Below are 18,351 nucleotides of genomic sequence, written 5' to 3'. Positions count from 1 at the left end.
CGCTCAAAACAAACAGTTTGAGCGGCTTTCAGCTCAAAGCCGCCCAGTGTGTATGCCCCGGCGATGAGCGGGGAGCGCTGCTGCGCGCTCCCGCAACATCGCCGGAAAGCCATTCGTCTGCTGGTTATACCAGCAGATGATCGGCTTTCCGGACGGCTTTGCAAAACGCTCCGCTATGCAACACCATCCTCCCCCTCCGTCGGCGCCGGGCAGGGGGAATGTCGCTCAGTGTGTATGCACTGAGCGGCTTTCCCCGCAGTGAATTTAAGTGACTTATAGTGACCTAGTTTAAGCTGTTCACCTCTTTGGCTTGAAAGGATTCAGTGAGAGATTTCAAATCTATTATACTGCTCCAGCAATATTAACCATGCATACAATCAGTAACAGCAAATTCGGATCTTTTTTTTTCTGTCTTTCCTATATATCAGAGACATTGTACACACATAGTACTAGATAGTATATAGGGTTCTACTAGTGTGCATAAGGGTATGTGGTGTGGTAAACAACACTTAAAGACATGCCCATTTTTCAGCGGCCACACCCCCTTTTCCAGAGAATGCGCATACACCCCCTTTTCGACGCGTGCATAACTACATCCCTTATTTTTCCATACCCCCCCATTTCCACTTCGAGCACTGCACACACCCTTATTCTAAACATGCCAGTATGAGAGACTGTCTCCAAAGATGCAATGATCCAAGCAAACAGATTCCAATGGATATTCTGAGCAACTTTATGGTGCGATGGTGTGGCCGATGTCTGCTTGTTGGTGCACCTATGTGCACACTGCTGTGGATCAGAGACAGTGCAGCAGCATTAAAATAATTTAGCAATAGAGGCTGAAACAAAATTCCACCTCTAAATAAAGCCCTATAGTCTCTTATCAAAGTATTTCTTTTTTTATTAACTTAAAAACAATGCTGACTAAATGAAAATAAGCTGTATCAGTATTACCAGTCTAAAACACACAAACTTTTTATATTCACATTTCTTTATGTGGAATCTTCTCCTCCTGTCTCGCTCATTTTGAGATGCTTATTGGAATTCCATTGCATTAAGCTTTACAATGGATTTTGAATTTAAAACCTATTATCTACACTTCCTGTTTGTCTATTGATTGCTGAAAGCAAATGCAATTGAAAGTATCATATGGCCTTTTGGCTCATTGACACATTTGTTTTCCAGTACCACAGACAGGGTCATAGTATATTACAAGGGGTGTGGAATGACTCACCGACAGTCGGGATCCCGACAGTCATTATCCCGACGTCGGGATCCCGACAGTCATTATCCCGACGTCGGGATCCCGACTGCCTGGCCTCAGACAGCGTGGCCAGAGCAACAAAGCCCCTTGCGGGCTCGCTGCGCTCGCCACGCTGCGGGCACGGTGGCGAGCTACACTCGCCACCTATTCTATTCTCCCTCTATGGGGGTCGTGGACCCCCACGAGGAAAAATAGCCGCCGGCCGTCGGGAACCCGGCCGTCTGTGTTTTAACAGTCGGGATCCCGACGTCGGGTTAATGACTGTCGGGATCCCAACTGTCGGGACCCCGTCCGGCACCCATTACAAGGCCTTGCCACTCACTGCAGTCCAAATTTGTTTTCAGGCAGTAAATGAGAAATAACTTTATAAAGAGAGTAAGAGTAATTACTGGTGGGGATACGGTAAGTAGGTCGAACTTTTGCATTTGGTTGACCATTGAAGGTCGTGAGGGCTTAAGTTGACACCTGATATAGGTCAACATGGCTTGGAATGTGGACACAAGCATTAGGTCGACAATGGTAAGGTCAGTCAAAAAGTTGATATGAGTTTTTCACAATTGTTTTGAGCCGACATGTGCCGACAGGTGGTTTTTCATACCCTACCTTCCACTTCGGCATGGTGGGAGAATAAAATAGTGTGCTCGCCATGCAAGGGGATGCGACATGTCAACCTTTTGACCGTTAACCTTCACAATGTTGACCGAATGCTTGAATGGACCTTCCAACCCTGTCGACCTTAGCCATGTCAACCTATTTCAGATGTCGTCCCAGTGGCAAACACAGGATTTTTAGAGGGGGGTTTCCAAATGTTCCCCAAAATCTCCCACTCTTCAGCACATTGGAGTGAGTACAGGAGTCTGGGGGAGTGGTAACAGCCCTGAAAATTGGTCTTTTTATACACTGGATACTATATGAAATCGAGTAATATATGTATATAACAGTACAGATAGTCAGTAGTATAGGCCGTTTTAAACATTTAAATAAGATAAGTGGTCAGGAAAACCAATTTTGCACTTTATAAGATCACAATCTCCCACTTCATGGTAAGGATCCAGTCTCTTACTCCTGGCAGCTGCTCTCTGGTCCATTGCAATGTTTAAGGGCATTCAGTGGTTGACCCAATGCATGTCAACCTAAATAGGGTTGACCCAATGACCCATACCCGTCTTGTGTACTGTAGTAAATAAACTAAACATGCATAAGGGGAATCATTTTTTAACTGTATTTTTAGAGTGTGTGTCTAACTAATTTAATATATAATTAGAGACTTTGTTGGCTGGGGCTAGCTGAGGATAAATTGCTTTTTGCACATAACCCTGCTCAGTCTGTAGCAGCACTTTAATAGCTACACTTTGATTGTCAGTATGTTAGAGTATGAGCAGCCTGGGTTTATACATTACAGTGGCGGATTCAGGGGGGGGGGGGGCACCCAGGCACGTGCCCCATCGTGTCTCTAGACCCCCGGGAACCGGAGATATCGCCTGGCAAAGCTGTAACGTTTTTCCCCATAGGATAATATGGGACCCGTCAATTCCGACCCCCACCCGGTTCTGATGGCTGCCAGTCCCCCCCTGGCATCACAGAAGCTTGTGGTTGACTCATTCAATTCCAAATCGCTGGGCCTTCAATATGATACCAGGCTGGTCTATATCGGTCAATTGGTTCCAGAGATATTGCGTGTAAACCAATTTTTTTATTTTTGAAATGTAATTTCATGGCTGTTCATGTTCTTTGAGGGCAGATTACTCTGCAACCAAACGTTCCAGTTTCACTGGACCACAATCATTCAAAGCCCACTCAAAAGTTTTTCAATATGATACTTGTCTCATGTAAATGGGTCAGTTGGTTCCAAAGATAGAGCCGGTTAAATGAGATAACTGGTTAAAGGGGGTAGGGGTGGTTTTCTCTCCCCCTCACACCAGAAAATGCAGGGACTAGGCTGGTGTAAAAGGGGCCAACCTGGGAATGCATTTTTTGGTGGGAAAGGGGTATTATTTCAAATAGCCAAGACCTGCAGTGCTCTGAATACAGCCAGGCTCTGCCACTGTCAGTGGCTATAACTTCTGCCTGGTGGATTGTGAATTTTGGCTCAATACATGTGTTATTATGTACATTTTGGCTCAATCCATGTGGCATTATCTGAATTTTGACACAATCCATTTTGCATCATGTGTAAGTGGCAAATATAATGGGGTATAGTGTTTTGTTGCATAATGTGTAGAAGTTGTATATGGTGTTGTTCATTACACTCAAGGACACGCCCCCTGTTGAGTGGCCACACCCCCTTTTCTGGAGCGCGCACAACTACATCCTTCACTTTTGTCACCATGGTAAGCCTGCGCACTTTTAATGCCAGGGCCTATTTTTAATCCCATTCCCACCCTCTCTCTGCCGCTCTCTTAGCATGTACACTGGCACCACTAACACCGCCCCTCCCCCACATAAACCCTATTTTAACATGGTGCCCCCCCTGTCATTTTATCCTGGATCCGCCCCTGTATACATAGACACATGACACTAGAATCACAAGGAAGGGACAGCTAGGGACTTCCTCATCTCTCCCCATGCTTGCCTATCACCCAGGGCTGTAACTAGTGGGTCATGCGACCCGTGTGTTGGACGGGGGGGGGGGAGTATAATGTGTAATTTGCATTACGGTGTGTAACAATGTAGAATTGAATGGGCATTACAGTGTGTGACAATATGTAATGCGCATAACGGTGTAATGGGCATTACATGCGTGTGGCATAATGTGTAATGGGCATTACGGTGTGTGGCATGTGTAATGGGCTTTAAATGTTAAGTAAACAAAACAAAAAAGACAATGTGTTTTTTGTGTGTGTTTGGGGGCCCCAAAAAATATTTTTGCACCTGGGCCCACAAATCTCTTGTTCCGCCTCTGGCAGGGACCCATCAGTGAATGTTAGCTATGAGATGAGAGCCCCGTGCCCAGATAAGGGCTCCCCGCTGTCGCTTCCCTGCGCTGGCTTTTTCTAATCTGATCGCAGGGCTGCTGGAGAAACCATCTGACAAAGCCTACACTTCCACAGGACGCACCACAATTTGGGGTTCAGGCATCCATTACCCCCCCCCCCCAGCACCACCTCCCTCCCACCTTCCCATCCTAGTTCATACTATTTCTGCATTCCAAAAAGGGGGAGAGTTGGGTGATCTTAAGACAGAAATACAGCTCCAAATATAAAAAGGGGGGTGGGGGTTATAGACAGGTTAAGTGCTGTGTTGTTACACAGGAACAGCCTCCCTGCACTGTTCCACAGAGTGTAACAGTTCTCCCAGCACCCATGACAGAGGCTCTAGTGAGCGGAATGTGTGGAGTATGTGTGTTTTCCTCCTCTAGAAACTATGTGCGTCTTATGGTCAGGTGTGTCTTATGGAGTGAAAAATACAGTAACAGAAAATTCCAGCTGACTGGGCTGGTTTCTCTCACTGACTATGGCTTGCCCTTTCTATGTCCAATGCAGGAACACTGAAGAGCAGACAGCTGTGCAAGAAAGCAAGGCAATATTGGTACGTGCAGGAGGAGGGGAGACAAGGCTCCACCCCAATGCACTCTTTAGACTTACAGCATTTTTAGAGTGAGGCCACCCTCCATTAGACATCGCTGCTAGTCCGTATCCCAAATACCCCAAGTGTTTGTTGGCTGCTTTCCCTGATGCTGGTAAGTTATAGATGTCTATTTTTCCCCACAGGTTGGTGTCAAGTTGACCAGGCAGGACATGGAGATTTTAGCTTTTCTAATAGCCCTCCTTCAAAGTGTAGAACAGCATATCCTGGCCAACTCCATCTACCTTTGCTGGCTCCTCCTGTATCCACTTCCACAACTGACAGTTACACCTTTTTCTTTCTTGTAATCTCTGCCTCCGGATATCTGTCTTCCCAGCTAGTGTGAGGCTTACAGCCGCTGTCTGCATGACTGGCTCCTAGGAAAATCCCACACTGCTATACTAAACCAGGAGACCATTTGCAGTGGGGCAGCTCTGGACAATGCACAGTGCCACAGGAGTGTCAGGGAGCACTGCCCCATATAGCAAGCTGTGTAATGTAGCTGTGTAATGGAGGGAGCACGAACTTGGATGGGCCAGGGGGATGACAGCTTCACAGAAGTCCTACTGAGCACCGTTCTGCTCTCTGGCTCCAGGGCCTGCTGCCACATGACTCAGGAGTTTACCATAGCTAGGCGACACAAGGATACTTGAATACTTCAGGAATGTAGTATGTAGTCCCTGGGTGCCAGGAGGAGCTGGGACAGAGAGAGGCCACCTCCCATGGGAGTACCACCTAATCCATAACATCTGGCCCACCCCGCCCCGCTCTGCACATTCTCATCCCAGCCGCTGCCAGATGCAGCAGGTACCGGTGCCATGTCTCCAGCCCAGCAGTCCCAGACCTGGTTCCCCACCTATGTCCAGGTCACTGTGTTTCAAGGTGGAAGGTAGGTGGCTGGGTGCCCTGTGTCTGCTACCTCCCTGCTGGGGCTAAGATCCAACTCTGGAAGTAAGCATGTAACCCCTGACAGAGCATATACTGTAACTCCATGGCAACAAGCATGTTAACCCCTGGCAAAGCATGTATCCAATGGCAGAGCATGTTAACCCCTGGCAGTGCATATATCCCCTGGCAGAGCAGGTTAACCCTATAGCAATGAGCAAGTTAACCCCTGGCAGAGAATGTTAGCCCCTGACAGAGCATGTTACCTCTGGTATCAAGCATGAAACCCATAGCAACAAGCATTTAGGTAAGCGGAACTTATGTGGCATAAAATGTGTGGTAATATATGTAATAGGCATTACAGTGTGTTGCATAATATGCAATGGTGCATGGAAAAATGTGTAATGGGCATTATGGCATGTGGTAAAAATATGTAATAGGTATTTCGGTGTATGGCATAATGTGTACTGGGCACTACGGTGTGTGGCATAATGTGTAATGGCCATTTTGGCATGTAGTATAACTTGTAATGGGTGCGTGACATGTGTAATAAGCATTATGGAGTCCTTGTATATGCCTTGGAAGCAGCAGCATAACAACAGGTCCGCAGACCACGCTTGGGGGAGACAGCGCCTGCAGAGTGCGGGGAAATTGTTTTACTGGGGTCCGGTATTTCTCTTGGTGACCCTGATAGGAGTAGTAGCAGTAGAAGCAGAAGCAATAGTATAACCAGTAAAAGTAGTAGCAGCAGCAGTAATAGAAGCAGAAGTAGTAGTAGCAGCATTGGTAGTAGTAATAATAAAAGCAGTAGTAGTATCAGCAGCAGTAAAAGTAGCACTAGTGTCACAATCCAGGTAACTAAACATTTATTTTTACCTTTTACTTGCCTTCTTAGAATGTCTGAGCATGCTAGACATGGATTCTATGAGTGCTGTCTGCGTGCCATTTGTTGCCCAGTGTCTCCATCTGCTTCCCGTCTCCATAATGCTACTAACAAGCCGATTGACTCTTCAGCTACTCAAGTGTACGGATCTGGTCTCCTGCAGCCTTCTGAGCCACGCCATTGCCACATGTAACCACCATCACAGTAGGCCGCAGTCACACTACAAACAAACATACTTTCTCTCCACAGTCTTAACTGGGCGCGGCCATCTTGGTAGGTGTCACCTGAGTCTTTCCAGCCAATCCTCACCAGCATGCTTCCATCATAATTGTTCAGCCAATCTCCTTCCAACTGTGGGGATAAGTATGCCGGGAGATCTGAATCAAATCGTCAGTGCTTCAATTGTCTTCAGTGCAGATGGATGTGTGCTGTTGCTCTCCAGGATTCCAGCGCCCGTGCTAGTCATCCATCTTAAAGAGACCTACGCCTATAATTTTCAATAGTGCTGCCTAACTTCTTCTTATGCGCCAGCATTTCTTTACTCCAGAGAATCTTCAGTGCTACCATCGACTGTTCATCTAACATTGATTCTTCAGTACTTCAGCATATATTCTTCAGTTAACCATTGATTGTCCAACATTGATTCTTCAATACTTCAGCATATATTTTTCAGTCCTTCGTCTCCATCATCGATTGTTCATCTAACATCGAGTCACAGTTCTTCATCATCATCTATTCTTCAGTAACATCAGGGCCTTATTGGTGCGATCCGTTCCAAATTCTTTCGGAGGGCGCTTTTTAGCTATCTGCGCATGCATAGGCAATGCAATGCGCATGTGCAATGCAGTGTCTTCGCACTCGTTCTCACCAATACCGTCTACAAATGTGCACCAAACTCCCTCAGGAAATATGGGCATCATGTGGGCGTACACAAGGGCACGGTTTCAAAGTGGGCAAAACTGGGGGGTAAATCTGGGCGTACACGTGGGAGTGCACGAACAGTGGTAGGCGTGCATTCGGACCGGACACCCAGTGCAAGCGAACTAACACGGCAGAAATCTGTGGAGTCCATAAACAAGTTTCAGTTCTCGGAGAGCACTGGTTCATGCGCTAGGCATTCGGATCGCCCAATTAGTACGCCCGCACCTTAAACACTCGCAGCTGACCACAATACAATCCACTCCTCTAGTCATTAGTGATTAATTACACTCTTTTCACAGGTTCAATTGGAAGCATTGCTGCCTAAATGGCCCATTACAAAATACTAGAAAATATGCTGCAAACACAACTGGATTGTTGCTATCTGACCCACATTTACACTGCAAGCAATGGACATCACTCTGTTAACCAAAGATAAATGCACATCTGACTATTACATTAATCTGAAACATTATACATGTGGGGGTGAAAAAAATATTTATTAAATAGTAACACTTTATAACATTGTTTCACCATGTTACTTGTCACATGGGAACATAAGGGTAAATAATAAAGAGTGTGTATAACATTTTACACATAGCCACAGCAGAATCATTAGGAACACATCAGGTGGCTTCACAAGAAATGTATAGGAAGAACACTTTGAGACCAGCAGCCAGTAATGGAACCAGACAGGGGCAACAGGGGAACAAAGCAAAATATTCCAAGAGAAGGCACCACAAATTTGGGTACCCTTTGCATGGGATTGGATTGCACAGCCGAAGCTGACACACACACAGCAAAAGAAAAGATTTGGGACCACATAAGGGCGGAGATTAATGCGGATGCTACATTATTTTCGTGCACGTTTGGCCCTGGTAGGGGCCTGGCCATGTGCAGCAGCTCTTTGTCCACGGCCACGTTGTGCTGGTGGGTTGGGGGGAGCAGCTGCTGTGGAAGGGGGTGTTGGTGTGCATGTGTGTGTGTTTGCACAGCGATGTAGAGTACCCTTATTATAGTGAGCAATTCATTGCATTACACACATTTTTTTTTTTGGTACTTATGTATTATCTGGGCTCCCATGTTAAATGTACCCCATTTTTTCATACCCCTACTATCCAACTATGCATGGAGTTGATTTTATATAGTGTGGCAAGCGCAGCGAGCCACCGTGCCCGAAGCATGGCGAAGGGACGCGGTCTCATAAGAAAAATGGGAGCCCAGATATTACATAAGTACCTTTTTTTAACAAAAATAACATTAGCCAATATGCATAATGATGTACACACACACGTAGTGTGTTTAAAACTGTAGGTATTTGACATTTATTATGTGATAATCACAATTTAAACATTTTGAATGATTGCAATTGACTTGCAAGTAATATATAGTATGCATACATAAAACATAGGTAAAGGGGCAACAATGAAGTAATACAACTTAACATGATGTAAGGGTTAATCTAAAGTACAAGTAATGTGTTTAAGTATCAATTAGGAAGTAATTGATTACATTTGAAAATAATATATATGTTATGAGATAGTAGTAGTAGTAGTAGTAGTAGTAGTAGTAGTAGTAGTACGTTTATGTATAAGGCGCCGCAAAGTGTCCGCAGCGCTGTACATAGCAAACAAAAAACAAATTACAAGGTAACATACAGGGTGTGTTGAAAAATACAGTATGAATAGGGGTATAGCTGGTAGAACTAAAATCAGCATCAGTTCAGAAGTAGGTGTCAAAATTTTCGAGGAGACTGAAGATGAAGTAGAGGAAGGGAAGAACAGGACAGGAGCACAGGTGAGGTAAAGAGGTAGGGTGAGTATGTGAGGAAGGAGGACCCTACTCATAAGAGTTAACATACTAAAAATAGGTGGGTGGACAAACGAAAAACAATAGGATAAGTAGGAACGGAGGGGAACGGAGGCAGGATAAGAGGATCAAAAGAGGTTAGGAGGAGGGATAGGCTAGTCGAAAAAAGTGGGTTTTGAGGGAGCGCTTGAGGGAGGTAAGGGAATCAGAAAGCCTTATGGGTGGTGGGAGGTTGTTCCAGTGCATGGGGGGGCAGCGCGAGAGAAGTCTTGGACACGGGAGTGGGAGGAGGTGATTAGGTGAGAGGTCAGTCGGCGGTCAGCGATGGAGCGAAGAGGACGGGAGGGAGTGTGGATAGAGATCAGTGAAGAGAGGTAAGGAGCGGTGGAGGAGGAGAGAGCCTTGTAGGTGGTGGTGAGGAGTTTAAAGAGAACTCGGAAAGGAATGGGGAGCCAGTGAAGAGATAGACAGAGGGGGGAGGCGGAGGTAGAGCGGCGGGAGAGGAAGATGAGCCTAGCAGCAGCATTAAGAATGGATTGTAGAGGTGCGAGGTGGGTGAGAGGTAGCCCAGAGAGAAGGATGTTGCATTAGTCAAGGCGGGAGATGACAAGAGAATGAATGAGAATTTTGGTCGCGTCAGTGGAGAGGAATGGTCTGATGCGTGAGATGTTGCGTAGGTGAAAGCGGCAAGACTGTGAGAGAGCACGAATGTGGGGGGTGAAAGAGAGGGAGGAGTCAATGATGACACCGAGGCAGCGCATTTGGTCGGTGGAGGTGATCTCGGTTTCACCAATGCTGATGGAGATAGTGGGAGAAGAGGGGATGTTCGGGGGATGGAAGATTAGAAGTTCAGTTTTAGCCATGTTTAGTTTCAGGAAGCGTTGGGTCATCCAGGCTGAGATGGCCGTGAGGCATTCGGAGACCTTGGACAGGAGTGATGGGATAGGTTGGGGGAGGAGAGATAGATTAGGGTATCATCAGCATAAATGTGGGAATGAAAACCATAGGAGCTGATGATGCCAAAGGGTAGCCTAATTTGATAAGTGTGTCATGTTGCTGAACCATGACTTCCGAATAGATTAGTGAGGTTTGCGGAAATACACCAACTCGGTACGTACGGTCAGATTCCCGTCCGTTCGAACGCATTAAGACCGTGCAGATTCTTTGAGTTCCCACTGCACACGCACGTTTGCATGCAGTCTGAAGACACTCCCTCTTCTTAGAGAGTCCGTCCGAACGGATGCGGACGATCTGTGGGCGTGTGTTCTAAGTATGTCCGCCGTGTGTGGCGTTCGGTCATTTCCGAAAGAACGCGCATCCCAAAGAACCAAACAGAATAAGGCCCATAGTTCTTCATCATCTTCTCTTCAGTACCACAGTTTTACAATACCAAAAGTCTGTTCAACATCGGTACCACAATGTCTTCATTTAGTATCCAATGCTGCTCCACATCTTGGTACAAGTGCCCCTCCCCAGGGTATTATCCAGAACTATTGCTTGCAGTCAAGTACTACATCTTCTCCACCTCCAAGTGTAATTATATATATAATTGACTATGATTTATTGTTTGCCTGTGTGGAAATACTTATCATTACCATCTGGTGCTGTAAATATCTGGCTTGCTTTAATAAAGACTTTATTTTCATTTTATTTTTACTTTGTTGTCCTGGTCCTAACTTCGGGCATTTCTTCAAGTCACACTTCATGTCTAAGAATCCTCTGAGGAATCCTAGGGTTGTGTATTCACATTCCCCTACATCTGAGGCTTCCCAGTGTCAGCCTCAACCCTCAGGCATGACAACTAGTAGCAAAACTAGTAGCAGAAGTAGTATCAGTAGTAGTAGTAGTAGTAGTAGTAGTAGTAGTAGTAGTAGCAGCAGAAACATTTGTAGTAGTCATAGAAGCAGTTGTAGTAGTTGCACTAGCAGCATTAGTAGTGGACAGGAGCAGTTATACTATTAGCAGAAGTATTAGTAGCAGCAGAATAAGCAGTAGTTGTAGTAGAAGCAATAGAAGTAGTAGCATAAGCAGTTTTAGTAGTAATATAATTAGCAGTAGCAGCAGTATTAGTAGAAGCAGTAGTAGTTGAAGTAGTAGTTACAATAGTAGTAATAGTAGTAGTTCCAGTAGTGCCAGTAGCAGCAGTATAGTAGTAGTAGATGCATTTGTAGTCGTAGTGGCAGTAGTAGTAGTAGCAGAGGCAGTAATAGTGGTAGCAATAGTAGTAGTGCTGTAGTAGCATTAGTAAGAATAGGAAGTAGTAGCAGTGCAGTACTAGTAATATTGCTTTATAATAAGATACAAACATTTCCAATTGTACATAATACTAGCATTGATAAAACTATAATGTGTAACCTTTCTAAATTGTTTGCAATGTTCTGCTCTACATTATACTACTTATTTTCAATAATGCATGACTCAACCGCGTGCCTAAATAATGGAAATCTTTCCATTAAGTGACTCATGTATCAAAGTGTATTTCTGACAAGACTTTACTGTAATGGTCCTGATGGAACACCAATACAATATTTATCTGTCTATGTCTCTGAGAGAAAATACTACTGTGTATACTATACAACTATACCATTAACATTTATGTCTGAGTGCACGGTACTGTATAAGGTAAATGGAAGCAAGCTCGGCTGGAAGTGACTGGTGTGTTCCACTGGACGCTTCCGGCGCCAGCCACCGGATGTGACATATGGAAGTGCAGTCGTGACCCTGGTGCCGGGAGTGCTTCCACAACTTCGGTATTGCAACATGTGCCTTTTGGGGGCAACTAGTTTCAGTGGTGTAGCTAGGTGCACGGTGCCCGGAGCAAGGGCATGTGCCCCCCCCTCATTTGTAGTAGGCGGGGCTCTTGCGCGGTGAAAATGGGGAACGGCCTAACATTATACCACACACCGTAATGTCCATTGCACATTTTTGCGAACTTTGAACTACCAATTACACATAAAGCCACATGCCGTAATGCCAATTACATATAAGGCCACACATGATGCCCGGTACATACTATATAACAAACCGTCATTCCCATTACACATCTGACACATAATTGCTATTTACCTACATGCTCATTGCTAGGAACTTCATGCTCAATGCCAGGGGCTTCATGCTCGATTCCAAAGGGGACTGAAATTGCTCGTTGCCAGGGGGACTGACATTTGCTCGTTGCCAAGGGGGACTGAAATTGCTTGTCTGCCCTCGCTACGCCCCTGTATCTGTCACAGCCCATAAAATGACAGTTAGAAGCTGATTGGTTGCTTTGGGCCACTTCTCCATTTTATCTCTCTCTAAAGGATCGATATGTCTTATCTTTTATTTAAAGTTCTATTTTATACAATACCATATACAATGCATGAAACCAAATAAAGGCTACTATTTATTAATATGATGTGATAGCATCTAGAGATAGCCATAGTGGCTGCAGTAGCCACATTAGCCGCAGTAGCCACTGCTGTCAGATTCTTGTTAAATAGGCCTCTCTGTGCTTAGCAATTAGTCCTTAAATGTGTGTTACCAGGTGAATGCGCAGCCCCACTGATAGCTATAAGCAGCAGTAGCTGCGGGTGGGCGCCAGGAGCACACAGCTATAGTACAGGTCACATGTTCACAATGGCAGCAAAAATAACTCTCCCAAAACAAGACAATCCAGCAAACTGCAGACAGGCACAGCGGACAGCGATGAGCCGGGAGCGTGCTGGGGAAGTGGGGAACAGGGCGGGGGAGCAGGCAGGGGAGCTGGTGAGCTGGAGGTGCAGGCACGGCTCTGCCCTCGCTATGCCCCTGACTACTGGAGGCGTTTGATATGGATTCCAGCAGGCTAGTGTTGCTAATATGGGTGATTTTGGCGCTAGGGACCCCTAATATTCAGAGACGCCTTGACGGTGGCTTGGGGGCTTAAACAAATTTGTGCAATTATATGTAACCAATATCTCTGAATTATATTATATGTAGTGTTCTAGACTGGTTACTAATGCCATTCAGTGAGCTGGGAGAAACCATGTACTGTTACTTACCCAGTTTTACCCCTTCTCTCATGCACCTGAATGGTATTACTAAACTAATTGAGCACCTGCCAGTAGCTATGTGATTTTGGCAGACACCTCATACCCTATATAATCACTGTGCTGTTAGTATTTTGTGTGCCCTTGAGGAAGGTGCTAGCACACCGAAACAGCTGTCGGTGACTTGTACTCAGGTTAGATTCGTCCCCCTCCCCAATGGGGCCGACATCTGATGTTATGATCGCCGCAATCCAGTCTGCGGTGGGAGTGGACACGGACAGACAAGAGAGTATTTAGGAGAGTTGAAATTTATGTTTGTTTCTACACCCTGGCAAAAATGCATTAAAGCATTGAAACATTGGTATAACCTACCTCTCTGGGACTTCTTTTATTGGTTGAGTGCGGCCGTCTAGATTTTATGTTCAGCACGGACTAGCTCCGTTGTTGGAAGGCACGTCTATTCATAAACCTCTAAGCTGACGCTAGTTAATTAGAGTGCCGCTTGCTACAGTTGCATATAGCAGTGGGCAGTGGCACTCAGGAGACTTGGGTTTCAATATGCAAACGATTTTTTATTAGCAAAATGATAACATCTCAGTCAGGGGCGGATTGGCCTGCCGGGAAACCGGGACATTTCCTGGTGGGCCGGCCCATAATAGACATTATATGACTGCTCACCCCCCTGGCTGGGCCGCGGACCGCACGGCCGCTATTTTTGCAGCTAGCAGCCACGGCCACAGCAGTTTTCCCCAATCAAAAAAGGCCGCAGCGAGCACCAGCTCTTACAGCGATAAACATGGCCGCGGGAGGGCTGGTGCACATGTGTGGCCGCACGAAGCTGCTCTCGCAGTTCTGTCTGTCACTGCACTGTCTTTTACCTGCGTGCAGGAAGGCACCGGCCATGAGATCCCTGCTGCTGTCCTCAGGCTCTGCTGAGCTCCCTCCTGGCTCCCAACCCCCTTTGATGTCATCAGTCATGTCAGCGGATCCTGGAAAGGGGGCGGAGCTACACGAGTGGAAGGGGGCAGAGCTACACGGGAGCACAATGAGTGAAAGAATTTCAAAGAAGAAGATCCCCTGCCAGCCAACTTTTAAGGTAAATAAAGTGGTGGTGCTGGCATTACACAGCACTACTACTGGTGTGGGCATTATGCAGCACTACTATTGTCAGCAACTGGTGACGGCATTATGCGGTGTCACTACTGTCGGCAACTGGTGTGGGAATTATGCGCTGTCACTACTGTCGGCAACTGGTGAGGGCATTATGCAGTGTCACTACTGTCGGCAACTGGTGAGGGCATTATGCGGTGTCACTACTGTCGGCAACTGGTGTGGGCATTATGCGGTGTCACTACTGCCGGCAACTGGTGAGGGCATTATGCGGTGTCACTACTGTCGGCAACTAGTGAGGGCATTATGCGGTGTCACTACTGTCGGCAACTGGTGTGGCCATTATGCGGTGTCACTACTGTCGGCATATGGTGAGGGCATTATGCAGTGTCACTACTGTCGACAACTAGTGAGGGCATTATGCGGTATGCACCATGATTTGAGTCTTTATTTGCACATTTCAATCAGACCAGAGTGCCGCAGTCTGTAGATTATACATGTGTGAGCTGTTGTGATCTTATGTAGATAGATAAATAAAAAGATATTGTAAAATGTGATTGCTGTTTTCTATTTTTGGCACCTCTTAATGATTTTTTTTGCTGTTGTGGAGCCCAATGTGTTTCTTATGTTATTGCTATGGGGCCTAGCGTTTAATGTTATTTTTTTTTTTTTTCTGGTGTCAGTGTGTTTTTCTCCTGTTGGGGCCACCAATGTCTATTGTTTTCTGTTTGGGCCAATGTTTGTTTTTTCCTTGGGGGCCAGTGTGTTTTTTTTTGTGTGGGGGCATATGGTTTTTTTTACTTTGGGGGTCCCCCGCCCCCCTATTCGGGGTCAGTATGTTTGTTATCTGTTGTTGGTCAGGTTTTTTTTCCTGTGGGGTCAATGCTTTTTATTTATGTATTTGGTGGCCAATGTTATGTTGTCTGTACAGAGTTGCTGATGGGCGTGTTATCGGAGTGATATAGGCGAGTTGCATACAGAGAAGCTGATTTGCACGTATTGGAGGCTATACTGGTATGGATCATCTGCACCTAGGATAGGGCTGGTGAAAGTTTCAATAATGCAGCCAATGGTGGCAGCCTAGCAGCATTAGCATAAAGTCGCATATGTAACTGCATAAAAAAATACAAGGAAGGCCGCAACTGCATGCAACTCTGAATCAGATCTATTAGAAGTGATCCGCCCCCTCTTGAAAGACTCCACCCCCTCAGCAGACCCCGCCCCCAGGGCTGCTTCCATAAATTTCCCGGGCTAGTTTTACATCCCAATCCGCCCCTGATCTCAGTGTACCGACATTTCGGGGCTAGACGTGCCCCATTTTCAAGGTGAGAGTATATATATATATATATATATATATATATATATATATATATATGCGCTGGTGTAGCTCCGGCACTCCTGGGTCCCCCGTGGGGTTACTGCGCTCCGGTGCCTTCCATGAGGCTAACAGCCATAGACAAATGTATGAAAGAAAAGGCGGCACTCGAAGTCTTGTTGCAAAGTGAAGGTTACTGTATTAGCAACACATGGTACATCTACGTTTCGGGGATACAATTCCCTTCATCAGGATACAAGGTGCTGTAAAAAAGTGCAATAAATAGTGTCCTACCATAATACCGAAGGACCATCAGCTGTTCCACGGCATCGCGGCCCCGCCGCCCCGTGACGGGGCGGCGGGGCCACGATGCCGTGGAACAGCTGATGGTCCTTCGGTATTATGGTAGGACACTATTTATTGCACTTTTTTACAGCACCTTTTATCCTGATGAAGGGGATTGTATCCCCGAAACGTAGATGTACCATGTGTTGCTAATACAGTAACCTTCACTTTGCAACAAGACTTCGAGTGCCGCCTTTTCTTTCATACATTTATATATATATATATATATATATATATATATATATCTTATATATTTGGCTACATCTGTCACTCAAAGTGTGTCTGACTCTCTAACGCTGGGTGGAGCCTCTGACTCACATGACTGACTCACATGACAGAGGACCAGCCCAGTGAACCCACAGTGCCAGATACCCTCTGCCTCCCCATGTTACCCAGCAAAGACACAGCTACTCACCAGACACACCAGGTGAGCGCCCCCCGCCGCCCCCCCCTCCCGTGATTTGCGCCAACCCCCCGCGACCCCCCCTCCCGCGATTCGCGGCACACACCCCCCGCTACCCCCTCCCGCGATTCGCGGCACCCCCCCCCCCGCAATTTGCGGCAAAAACCTCCCTACGAACCCCCCCCCTACCGCAATTCGCAGCACCCGCCCCCCCTCGATTTGCGGCAACCCCAGCCCCCACGACCCCCCCTCCGGCGATTCAGGGTGCCCCAACCCCCCCGCATCCCCCCCTTCCACGATTCGCTGCAACCCCCACGCCCATCCCCCCTGCACCCCCTGCGACCCTCTCACGATTCCCGGCTACTTCCGTCCCGTGATTCGCGGGAAACCCCCCGGCCCTGCACCGCCCCCCTCCCGCGATTCGCTGCAACCCCCGCGCCCCCCCCTCCCGCAATTCCCGCAATTCCCAGCACCCACCCCCACGACTTCCCCTCCCACAATTCATAGCACACACCCCCCCGTGACCCCCCCTCCCGCGGACACCCCCCACCACCCCCCCCCAGCTGCCGTGATTCAGAGCAACCTGAGGATCAAATGGCGCATGCAAAACACTGACACGGCTATGGTCGACGATGAAAAAGGTTGACATGAGTTTTTGAAGATTTATTTTTCATTTTAAGAATGTTTTCATATTCATTCTCATGTGTCGACATGGTCACCAATGAGGGGCCACACTTATGTCAACATTTAATGTGTTGACCTTTCTGTGTTGGTTTTTTCTTGTGGCGATTTGCGGCACCCCAGCAACCCCCTACCGCAATTCGCGGTACCCCCCCCCCCCCGGGGCGCGCGCCCCCCCCCCTCCCGCAATTCACGTCACCCACCCCCCCACCTTCCCCCCCATTCACGGCAACCCCACGATTAAATGGTACATGCAAAGCACTGACATGGCTATGGTCGACAATGAAAAAGGTTGACATGAGTTTTTGAAGATTTATTTTTCACTTTTAGAATGTTTACATATTTATTATCATGTGTCGACACCAATAAAGTGCCACACTTATGTCAACATTTACATGTGTTGACCTTTCTGTGTTGATTTTTTCTTGTGGTGATTCGCGGCACCCCCTTGCGACCCCCCTACCACGATTCACAGCACACCCCCCGCAATTCGCGGGACCCACCCACGACTCCCGCGATTCGCGGCCCCACCCTGTGACACCCCCCTCCCACGATTCGCGCCAACCCCCCGCGACCCCACCTACCGCGATCTTCCCCTGTCATTGCGGCAACCCCAATGTCAACACACCAATGAAGTGCAACACTTATGTCAACATTTACATGTGTTGACGTTTCTGTGTTGATTTTTTTTTTAAGCAATTTTTTTCCAGTGACAACTATGTGCACGTCAACCTAGACATCATCAACCAATTCTTTGTATAATATATAACACCTGTTCTGTTTTACTGTAGGTGTTTTAAGTCAGATCTTTTACTGCTACTATTACTGTTTATGTAAATGCATTCTGAATGACAGCAACATCCTACTATCCTTCTACAGAATATATAACCAACTAGGTGATTCATCGCGCCAGGTGCCCCCCCTCCCACAATTCACGGACCCCCCGCACACCCCCCCCCCCATGATTCACGCCCCCCTCCCACGATTCACGTCACCCCCGCGCACCCCCCTCCCGCAATTCGCAACCCCCCTTCACGCAATTCACGCCCCCTCCCACGCTTTGCGGACCCCCGCCCTCTCCCGTGATTCGCGGACACCTACGCCCCCTCCCTCCCTTGATTCACGGCACCCCCGCGCCCCTCCCACAATTCACGGCACCCCTAAGCC

The sequence above is a fragment of the Crinia signifera genome, chromosome 4 (assembly GCF_055691185.1).
Source record: "Crinia signifera chromosome 4, ASM5569118v1, whole genome shotgun sequence".
In the NCBI taxonomy this organism is placed as follows: Eukaryota; Metazoa; Chordata; class Amphibia; order Anura; family Myobatrachidae; genus Crinia; species Crinia signifera.
Note: the sequence above shows the minus strand (reverse complement) of the source record.